Source organism: Chelmon rostratus, chromosome 8, assembly GCF_017976325.1.
Source record: "Chelmon rostratus isolate fCheRos1 chromosome 8, fCheRos1.pri, whole genome shotgun sequence".
In the NCBI taxonomy this organism is placed as follows: Eukaryota; Metazoa; Chordata; class Actinopteri; order Chaetodontiformes; family Chaetodontidae; genus Chelmon; species Chelmon rostratus.
The window spans coordinates 28,694,458-28,706,827 of record NC_055665.1 but is presented as its reverse complement, the minus strand read 5'-3'; positions in this window follow the sequence as shown (position 1 = coordinate 28,706,827).

Genomic DNA, 12,370 nt, shown 5'->3' with positions numbered 1-12,370 from the left:
TCAGTCACTTCACCCTGCACACATACATACACATGGGTTAGTTCAATTTACTTCTTTTTATGCATGCCTGTAATGTCACATCAGACTCCCCACTTATCAATTAAGGTTCTTTTGAGGAAAGGCTCTTGGATGCACACTGTCCTCAGATGGAACCAACATATCCAGACTTTTATAGGCTGTGCTTACCTTGGTTTGGGTGGCCACTGTTGATCTGAGTAGCAGCAGCTCTGTCCAGGCTTTCAGCTCCCTTGCACCCCTGCTGGCTGGCTTGCCAATGATTAATGTGAGGAAAAAGGACTCAAGCCTGGACCAGATGAGTTCAGGTCCGCTCACACATCAATGATATTACTCTAATAAGTCTGATGTGATTGGTTTATTGTGTGTGCCAAAAAGTACACAATAAGCCGAGCTGGTCCTGGGAGCAACTGAATCAAAAACAGAAATCACCTTCACTTACACCTATTTCTGACTCCTGCTAATGTGGATCAATCAGTCAGTCATCTATATTACAGGATGAAAGTTAAAGGTTTGGTCAAACTGAAAAACTTTCACTTTTTAAAAAATCTATTTTCTTTTGTTTCATATTTATCAGGGCAAATATATTTCATTTCACAGCATTTATTCAGGGTGCAATAAGGTGCACATAAATATCAAAATGTCTTTAGAAAAATATGTTGTGTTGTGTATTTTGATGACATTAGGAACCGACAAGTTTCATTCGGTTGTACAAAGATATTATGACAGTATTAGACTCCAACCACAAATACAATACACTTGGTGCAGGGAGACTAATACAAAAACAAAATAGTTATATGGATGTATTTTGTCCTTTTCCTTAGGCAAGAAGAGCATTTTCACACCATCTCTCATGATTCAACACCTTCCTTTTAATTACGCCTGGGGCCTTTCTGTGTGGAGTTTGCATGTTCTCCCTGTGCAGCGTGGGTTTTCACCGGGTTCTCCGGCTTCCTCCCACAGTCCAAAAACATGCTGAGGTTAATTGATTATTCTAAATTGTCCGTAGGTGTGAATGAGTGGTGTGCATGGTTTTCTGTCTATATGTGTAGCCCTGTGGTAGGCTGGCGACCTGCCCTGGGTGTCCCCTGCCTTCGCCCGAGAGACGGCTGGGATAGGCTCCAGCCCCCCCGTGACCCTGCAAAGGATTCAGCGGTGTATAGATAATGGATGGATAGATGGTTTTAATCCAGACTGAATCCTAGTAAGTTCATTTTGCTCTTGATAACCTGACAGCCATTAACTGGTACTATGAGGACCATGCTGGACTGCATCTCCAAGTCAATCATGTCCTGGAAGATTTCAGTGGCCAATTTTCTGTGTGTTTATGGACCCTATTTTCCCCTGTTTTGTGTCCAAGTGACTAATGGGAACAAGATTTTTTTTAAATTGCTAAAGTATTGAGCAAGTGCTCCTGTGTGCTATTTCATCACTAAATTCCTTTCTTACAGTTTTTGAGGTGAGAAGTCCACTGTGTATATTTCGAAAGTGTCTGCGGGGGTAGTTAGCCAGCCAGATGGCTGGTCATGCTCACAAACTTCACAGCCACAGAGACCACTCCAACCAACACAGTAGACTTTAGTGACAATGGCAGAGTAAAGTACTGCGCTGGTGAATGTGCTTCCCTCCAATCTTCAGACGTCAGCATCACTTCAACATTTTTTGGATGACATTTAATTTTACATTATCTCAAGATGACACGTATCCCCTCTCTTTTAGGAGGTGACAAGGAAGTGTATATTAGCTCTGCAATGAATTCTACTCCTATGAATTTCATAGTGGTCAGTTTTTTTCAAAATGTTGTCAGAAATGTGTTAATTCAAAGTTTATTGCTGAGGTCATAGTTAAAGGTGGTGTTGTACACTGAGAGGTGTTTCTCTTTTTGTTGTCCTCCTGATTTACATTGATGAGGTCATTAGAAACACTATAATGTGTTTGCTATCACTGTGTGGATAAGCATTTGACATCTGAGATGCTTTGAGTCGTGATCATCCAGTGAGTTTTATTCAGTGCTCACAAATCTTCTTTTCTTTCTACTGTTGCAGTGGAAGACTGCCATGGTTGTTTTGAACACATGTATGGCCTTCCTGGCCTGCTTTCTGTCAACTTTCTCTCCCTGTAGGAGGTCCAATGAGTTCGAGTGAGACTGCTCATTCAAGGAATTACTTACATATCCTGTGCCTGGATATATTATATAATAAATTGTTTTCTTGAATGCCCCGTTGGTTGGTTGGTTGGTTACTTAACTAAAAGTAACAATACCACAATGTAGAAATACTCTATTACAAGTAAAAGCTTGCATTTAAGACTTTAAGTAAAAGTACAGGAAAATTACAAAAGTATTAGCATCAAAATGTACTTAACAGTACAAAAAATAAAAGTATTAATTATGCAGACTGGTACATTTCATAATAATGTATATTCAAGATTCAAGAGTCTTTATTGTCATTGAGCATGTCAATGAAATTTTCATTGCAACCCCCATGTTAGGAACAGATAGTAAGAAAGATAAGAAGACTAGAAAGAATAAAATTAAGATAACTACAATAAAATTAAATAAACCAACATGCAATAAAAATATTCGTAAAACCAATTAAAAATATACCAGAATGAAAATATACTAAGGCAATAAAATATACTAAACAATAAAATATGGAAGTGAAATTTGCCAACAGAATAAAATATACAAGCAGAATAAAATATACACAGTGAAATGTACCGACAGAATAAAATGTACCAGTGGACAATAAAATATACCAATGAAAATGAAATGTGCCATTACTGAATTATAATAACTGATATATTTAATATAAACACATACTGTAACTTTAATATTCCAGATGGCAAAGATAGAACATTTTATTGCTAAATATACTGCTGGGTAGCTTGGGAATTTCAGCCGGGGTTTCATGTTATCTGTAATATATCATTCATCAAAATTTATTTGTTGATTATATTTTGTGTTATTAATCTGAAATCTGCAAAATACCTTTAGTTATTAATGTAGTGCAATAAAAAGCACAATATTTGCCTCTGAAATGCAGTGAAGTACACATAGAAAGTAGCAGTACTCTGTCATCCACAACCAGAACAAGACGTATTGATTGGACCTTCAAAAAACATCTCAGTGCTTGCTGGGTATGTACAAAAGTGTTCAGAAAGGCAAATTTAGGTGTAGTTTACACAACAAAACATACATTTCACCAAGCCTGCTGCAATGTGATCTTATTTTTAGGGCTCCGTTAGGATTATACTGTATGTGACTATTTTCAGGCTAAATAAAGGTCATGAAGGGCCAACCAGATTTTGCTCAAAAAACCTCCATCGGCATCTGGTGCTTGGTGGATATATCCTTGATCCTCACTTCAACCGGAAGTCGCCATCTTGAAGGCAGTCTCAAGCGGTTCTTTTTTTTTTTTAATGGTACAAAGTTCAATTTATTTTATTTTCAAACTATAAGCAATAATTTATTCCAATACATTGTGAATGAGTTTGTATTCTGGACCTACTGAGGCAGAGGCGAATCCAGGCACAGAGTTTGAGGGTTTGAATGAAAAAAGGCAGGCAAAAGGCACAGGTGGTGGCGGCAGGAGAGTGGCTGGCTTGGGAGATGGGAATGAAGTCTGATCTGGCAGCTTATCCAGCTGAACTAAGGGAAAAACACTGGCACACGGAGGCGCCCGTCAGCAAGCCACACACGTACAGAACACAATTATCTGGCACAGGAGCGCAGTCATGACGGGGCTTATATGGAGGCGTGATTCGTGGGAATTGCAGCCAGGTGTGCCTCGTCTGCTGAATCTCAGGGAGGGAGTGAGTGCCAAAACAGCCACGCCTCCCGCCACACAGCCTGCATGGAGAGAGAAAAAAGAGAACAGGGAGGGGGAGGAGAGAAACAGAAAAACTAAAATAAACCGAACACAAAACCCAGACAACAAGATACAAGCATTTCATTAATGAACAGACAACAAATGAGACATGAAACATTTACATAGTAAAATTGAATATGGTATACACACTGCCTCAGAGCTCTTCTGCTATAAGGAGCAGTATTAAGTGTCACATGTCAGAAGGTCTCAAAACTGAGAGTAGGTCCATGACCACTCTGACTGAAGCAGATTGAGTCTAATAATGAGATAAAAGCAGTACTAAAGCTATCATTATCAACGTCCACATGAGCATTAAAATCACCTACAATAATTACTTTATATGTGTTGATGACTGAACCTGATAAAAACTCTTTCAGATATAAATTCATAATAGGACCAGAAACGCGGTACACTATAACAAAGCAAACTGGCTGTAGTGTTTTCCAGGTTTGCTGTGAACGACAAAACAAGCCTTTCAAATGAGTTATACTTGAGTATAAAAAATGGTTTCAGCTCCACTTTTTATGTGTAACTCCTCTTCTGTTTACTGTTGAATTAATCACACAATTTAGAAGACTGGGGGCAGACACAGTCACTATGGGGTTGTGGGTGGATCACTGCTGTAATGGAAGCACAGAGAAGCATGTAGGACAGCTGCTTGGCCTCCTGGACTCAACTCTGGGTTGTCATGGGTTTGGTGAGATTTCTAGAGATGAGAGCTGCGTCCAAACTGGGATGAATGCTCTGTCTCCTGATCAGACCAGGTCTTCCCAAGAAAGTCTGCCAGCCATCTATGGAGTTCACATTGTTTGCTGGACACCTCCTGGCATTGTATTCTATCCTTTGTTCTTTTATGTCTGCCTTGTAAAGCACTCCGTAATTTGCTTGTTGTCTTGGTTTTCGGATTTGTACTGATGATGTGTCATTCCTAGCTCTGGCTTCGGATGTAAAAGGAACACAACATGAAAACTGTGCTTATCTCAAGCTCATGAGGTTTTCGTTGGCAATGTGTGTATGATGTCAGAACAAGTTAGGATCGAGTTGGACACAAGCAAACACTGTGTGGCGACCAGGCCTGGCTCATCTTGAAAAAACCGTTTGACTGGACATTGCAGCTGATCATCATCACAACATCATTGGAGTTTTATACCAAAGTGAAGACAGAAAATGCATCACTCCCAAGATTTATATGCTTTCTGTTTTCAGATTAACTCTCTGATTTAAATCTATGTTAATTGCAGATCTGAACAACAGAAGGCCCACAGACAACAGAATTCACCACCAAAATATCAATACATACAGATGCAAATAATGAATAAATAGTATTAAAGCATTACAAATGGCTCCTGTGGCTCTGAGCAGAACACAATACAAAGTCTACATGTAGAATGCAGGTTGTTATGCATGTGCAGGTGTTTGTTAAAAAGGCTACAGAGGGAAACACTGCTGCTCTGGGACTGATGACTGTGGGTCTCCTCAGCTGTTATAATTGATTGATCACAGCTGGATTATCTGATGCTGTTACCAAAAACTCAGGAAAAGACGTCTCATTTCTGTAAAAACATATTTCCTTGTTTCCTCTCTCCGTGCATGGTTTCCATGTTTTCCTTGCCTCCTAGTCCTTCCTACAGAGGATGCATGGAGAGATGCAAGGAAAAGACGCAAGTGAATGAAACGTGGACTTAGGGTGTACCCATATGATGGTTTGGCAACTTTATTCTCCCTGATGCTGTACCTTGTTTGAATTTGTTTTTTTTTTCCTAGGCAGCAGCCAGCACTGCTGTTAACATATTTCAACAACATCTACACCTACTTAACCCACTTCTCTATTTTTTCCGGCGCCACTGTAAAGCAGAATGTCTCACTCAAAACAATAGTAATACTCCTGTATAAATATCAGTATAATAACAAAACAAGATCAGGCAAAAAATAATAATAGCATAGTGTACAAAATAAAATAAGACTATATCCTTTATATTACCATGAGCTTATTAGGGTCCAGATAGTTTCAGGTCACATACATAAAGAGTCAAGCTTAACTTTAGACAAAGCAGTGGTGTCAAATTTAGGTCTCAGTCATACAGAGGGGTTATTTCACAGACATGCATAAAAAATAGATGTAAGTGGGAGAAGATGGATTTAGTGCAAAAGGAACAGCAAACTTGTAAGGCAAGTGTACACCCTGTAGCTATCTGTGTTGCTCACTGTATGTGCTAAGGCATATCATTTACCTATCCATAGCGTAGTATATATGCTGTATGTTGTGTTGTATAAATGTACAGTGGTAGGTATAAGGGCCCAGTGGGCTCTGTCTGTGGAGTGTGAAAGCCTGCATCAGAGGTTGAGACATGCTGAAAGCGGCGGAGGCAGCAAGGTCAGACCAATAATCCAGATATTTTGACCGCAAGCTCTGGACTCCACACATTTGTTTAACAGCTTCTGATTCTTTAGACAAATGTTCTGCTCTGTGTAACAATGTTGTCAGTGCAGTTAGACAGAGACTGTTCTTCTTCTATTATGGTACACTTTGTTTAGGCCACACCCCCGATGCATAGTAGGTACCACACAGTTCAGTTTCAGAGCACTTCAGACTTAATAGATGAGAGATTGTCGCCCAAAGCTGCCTGAAGCATAGAAGTAGAGAGCTGTGTTAGATGAATGTTCAATGTCAGAGAAACAAGCTTAATATGTGGCATTTCTAATCCAAAGTTGATTACTGTCAAACATTGTGTTTGGCATTAGGAAGTTAGTAAACACTTTTTTTTACATCATTAATAAATAATTTAGCAATCACGAATAATTAGTAACAATTTATAAAGCGATACCAAAACAGCTGAAAACTAATAGGAGACATTTACAATATAAAAATTATGATGTAAAAAAACAACAAGTTATTTTGTTTTAAAAATGAAATGGACAACTAAATGTTTAATGTATGAATATAAATTTGAGCACATGAATTAACACAAAATAGCACAAACACTAAAGACTGTTTTTTGTTTAAATGGTTCAGGATGTTGTCATCTCTTCACGTGTCACATGAAACAATAGTTTATTGTTAAACATGATTATATCCTTCAGTGACAATAGACACCAAGACTGGAATCTCAGCTCACTTATATCCCATTACAACGTGGCATTCTTTTGTAGGAGCAAGCTGGAGTTTACATTTCTCACAGCTGTGAGAGAATTTCAAGTTTCTGTTGAGCTCTCCAGTTCATATTCTGCCTGCAGTCATTTGGTAATGGTCTAAAGGGGCATTTTCTGTGCAACAAATGGAGACCTAGTGTCATTTTAGCTGTGCAGTTTGCACAATCCTCTACCTTTTTCATGAACCTGTGTCCTCTGAAAGAACAAGGATAATGACACACTGAAAATGATTCAAGGGAAACTGGGGTGCCATCTAATATTAAAGTTGTCATGGTTCTCCTATCCCTGTCCATGTTTTGATTTGTTGTTGCACAACCAGATTGACAGGTTTAGAGCTGGGGATTTTCAGTGTGCATGAAACTCGATGACAAACAGCACCGGAGGCTGTTTATCCTCTCACAGGCTGACTACACTTATTTTCATGCAATAGTTCATTGTCTTAAATGTTATTTTAAGTTCCGTAGTGTATGAACCACCTTATTAAAAGCTGGCTTTGTTTTGTCTCTGCCAGCATGACATGCAACATATGTACATAATTGCAGTAGCAGATTAAATATCAAACAAATTTCATCTATATCCTGTAGGATGAGGTCTGGACTTGTAGGTCTGGCCTGGTCTAAGGCTGTAGAGCCATAATTTGATGCGATATTGTTATGTAGTACATCTTATGCTGTCCTTGCTGGACTTGCACCCACAGAGCTCCCAATCTATGTATTTATTTAATTGTGGGCTGTTTTCTTTTTCTTTCTTTTTTAATTTAATTTACTATTACTCTCATTTTGTTGTATTCTGTACCTTTATGCCTAGCAATTGCCTGTATTTTGAGCACTGGTGCTAGTACTATGATTGTTTATTGTGCCTGTCAAGCCTGCTTTGCGCAAAAAGTTCAATAAAAATTATGTTGAAAAAAAAAACTAAACAAATTTCTTTTTTAAACAATATATTTATTGAAGTTTTGTGCAGATATATCAAAGTTACACACACATATTTAACGGTAAACAAACAAATAAACAGACATTAGGTACATTCAAAAACAGCATTGAGTCCATGAGGTGAAAGAAGAAATAGAAAAGAAAAATAAAGTGCAGCTCATGATTGTGGTCCTGTACTGGGAGAAGTTATGTTGTCCCAGTTTCGCTCAGCAAATTAGACAAATCTTTGTTCTTAATATACCAAATATAACCCCCCCACACTTTCTGAAACATTTCTTGCTTATCTTTTAAAGTATACGTTATTTTTTCCAATGGCAAACATAAAGACATTTCTTTGAACCACTGCCCAATGCTTGGTTTGCCAATCTTCTTCCACGACAGAGCTATCACTCTCTTAGCTTGTAATATTCCTATATTTATGAAGAGCTTTTGACAGCTATCTATGTTCAAACCTGTAGGATATAAGCCCAGAAGAAATAATTTAGGTTCCAAATCTAACTCTATTGATAAAATCTCCTGTATTACGGCTCTTACCTCTTCCCAAAATTCATTTACTTTGGTACAGGACCATAGACAATGAAACAACGTACCCTTATCTCCTCCGCATCTGTTGCATAAATCAGGTATCTGCATATTAAATTTATTAAGTTTTTCTGGTGTAATGTACACCCTCATTAGCCAATTAAATTGTAGTAATTTTAGACGTGTGTTACTAGTCTGTGATTGGGCTACCTTACAAGCTGTGCTCCATTGTTCCACTGTCAGTTCCTCCTGCAAATCAGAGCTCCATGCATTAAGCTTAGCCTTAGAGTTATCAGGAGATGCTGCCAACAGCAAGTTATATAATTTAGATATCATGCCTTTACCAAAAGGGTTTTTAGATATATATTAGATATTCTCTAATGTGGACATTGGGAGGGTTTGTGTAAAGTCTTTATGAAAGGACCGAATAAAACTCCTAAGTTGTAAGTATTTGAAAAAATGTTTTCGGGGGATGTTAAATTTAAGGATCAGTTGTTCAAAACTTAAAAGATTTCCATCCACCCCAAAAACATCTCTGATCAGTCCCAGCCCCAAGTCTGCCCATAATTTAAAGCCACAATCCGCCCTACCTGGAGAAAAAAAGTTGTTGCCCCAAATTGGGCTGAAAGTGGAAAGGGAGGATTTTTCTTTTAAATATCTTCGAGTGACATGCAGAATATAAATCATGTTTTTAACTATAGGATTAAGAGTAATCTTCTTGAGTTTGTTATATTTGTCAGAGTAGATATATGCGGGAAGAGGAAGCCCAAGATAGTGAGATTCAATATTTCTCCATGTGGGGGGCTTATCTGGAGCATAATAGAACATAATAGTCCTTAATTGGGTTGCCCAATAGTACAAAAGCATATTGGGGCACTGTAACCCTCCTCTGTCAAAGGGCAAATACAAAAGGGACAAACGGAGTCTAGGACGCCTATTATTCCACAAAAATTGGTTAAACTGTTTTTTAATTTTAGAGAAAAAAACTGCTGGTGGTGGCAAGGGGATGTTCTGAAACAAATACAGAACCTTGGGGAGAACATTCATTTTTAGTATATTTATTCTGCCAATAAGTGAAATTTGGAGATTCGACCATCTTTCCATTGAGTTGGATATGTCCGTCATAATTGGATTATAATTATAGTCCACCACATCCTCCAGTTTGGGAACAATTTGGATGCCTAGATAGGTAAATTTATTCACATTCTTAAAGTGACAGGTGTATTTGGGTGGGTTCCCCCTTTCCACTGAATTTAAAAACATTATGGAAGATTTTGATTTATTAATCTTGTAGCCAGAAATAGAGCCGAAATTGCTAATTAGATGTAAAATGGTTGGGATAGATTTTTCCAAATTCTTGAGAAAAAGGATCACATCATCAGCATTAAGAGCTATTCGATGGTCAAGCCCTCCAATTTCAATACCCGAGATCATTGCGTGGTCCCTTATAGCAATAGCGAGTGGCTCAATAGCCATTATAAATAAAAGGGGGGATAGCGGACACCCCTGCCTGCAGCCTCTTCCTATCTTTATTGGTTAATGGTAATTATTTCTGCATATGGCTCATTATATAGGAGCCTAACCCAATTGCAGAATCCCTCTCCCAAACCAAAGCGACCAAGTAGTTCTAGCAAATAGGGCCATTCTACCCTATCAAAAGCCTTCTCGGCATCTAATGCCAAGAAAGCTGTATCAAGAGACCCCCTTTGTTCATACAAGATATTTAAAACTCTTCTGACATTATGGAATCCCTGGCGTCCAACTATGAACCCATTTTGATCTTCCTTGATAATATTTGGCAAAAGGTGCTCAAGTCTCTTTGCGAGAATTTTGCAAAGTATCTTTAGATCCGAATTTAAAAGGCTAATTGGTCGCAAATTTTCACACTTATCATTTGATTTTCCAGGTTTTGGGAGAAGGGTGATGAGGGCCCCTCTAAGACTGGTTGGAAGTATCCCCTTTTCAGCAGACTCAGAAAACATTTCCAAAAGGGGAACCTTTAATTTTGATATAAATTTTTTGTAAAGGTCAATAGGAAGACCATCTGGCCCTGCTGCCTTTCCAGATTTCACTTCAGAGTCATTTATTGCAGCAGGGTCAGATATTGTTTCTCCTCTATCATTTTTTAAAGCTGTAATTGATCGTTCTAGTTGTATTTGTTTTATACGCCAAGCCAGAATTTTCCCAGATTACTCCCCTTGGTCGAAAACAGATAAGTCTTAGTAAATTAGCTGTAGCTTTTGAGGTTGAGATTTCATTATATTGAGCTCTTAACAGCAGTAAACTTTGGTGTAGCTTGGGACAGGGATTCTGAAAGTATATATTCTCAGTGGCTTTAATTTTTGATTCCAGTAACTTTAGCTTCTGTTTGGCCTTCTTGGACTTGGAGCTTGTGAAATTGATCATTTGACCTCTGATAAAAGCTTTGAATGCTTCCCATCTAATACAGGAGGAAGTTTCTGAAGTATTCAATTCAAAGTAATCCGTAATTTACTTTTCAAGGAATTCCATAAAGTCTTTGTCCTTTAGCCATTCTTGCTGAAATTTCCATTTGGGGGGATCGCGAACCAGCCCTGGGTCCATATAAAACAAGTTGGCTGGGGCATGGTCTGATATGAGGATACTGCCATAATCACAACCTGTCACTTTATATGTTAGACCTGCTGATACTAGGAAGTAATCTATCCGTGAGTAAGAGGTGTGTGTTCTAGAAAAGCAAGAATATGTTGAAACTCCAGGATTCCTGTCCCTCCATACATCCTTAAGATTCAATTCCCTAGCAAACTGTAGGATGGTTTCCCTACTCCGGCAATGAGATTGGTCCAAATGTGATGAACTATCTATAATAGGATTAAGAGTACAATTAAAATCTCCAGCTAAAATATAATGGCCAGTGAGTGCTGACAAGGTGCAAAATAAGTTATTAAAAAAACCTGGTTCATCCTTATTTGGACCATAGACATTGACTAAGTTTAGAGTTTCTGTAAGCAGGGTACCTTGAATAATCAAATACCTTCCCAACCTATCCGCTATTACCTTATGCACCTTAAGGGGGACAGACTTATGTACTAAAGTTATAACCCCTCTTGCCTGGGAGGTAAATGGTGCTGAAAACACCTCCCCTCGCCACCTTCTTTTGATCTTTATGTCCTCTTTTGAAGCTAGATGTGTCTCTTGGAGAAAAATGATTTTGGATTGCATGTCTTTTAATCTTCCCATCACTTGTTTAACCTTTTTAAGTTTTTGTAGCCCTCTACAGTTCCACGACGTCATCTTAATTTCTAGAACACTGGTCATAGCTGCTCAAAATGAATTGTCTCCTCATGAAAGTAAATTGAAATGTACCTTTAAACAACCAGAACATTACAAAGAGTATGGATGCTTTAAACTGCATCAACAATTGAAAACGAACCCCTAAGCACAATGGCTGGTTCCCCTCACTCCCTATTACACACTCCGATAGTGCTGATGACCAGTCCACAAGTAATGAGGAGTGGTCCATTGTTGTTAATCTCCTCTTCTCCTAAAACAATCCCTCCAATGAAAAAGAAAAAAAAAATAATAATAATTGTTTCGCCAAGAAAACTGCTGTATTGTCAAATGTGCTCATACAGAAAGATTAAGTATTCTCCGGTAATTCCCCAGTCTCAAATTAGTCCTCCTGGATCTCATTTCCAAATCCATTACTTTATCCTCCATATCCCTATTTTTCTTTTCAAGACTTTGCACTTTTGCAAGTAGGCTGGTGACCGTATCTTCAGTGTCAGAGATGCGTGTCTCGGCGTTTACCATACGCTGTAAGCATCCTCCGACTTCTTTTCTCATACCGTCAATTGCTGTCAGTACGCCGTCTAACTTGTTGGAGAAGTCGGCCTGCATCTC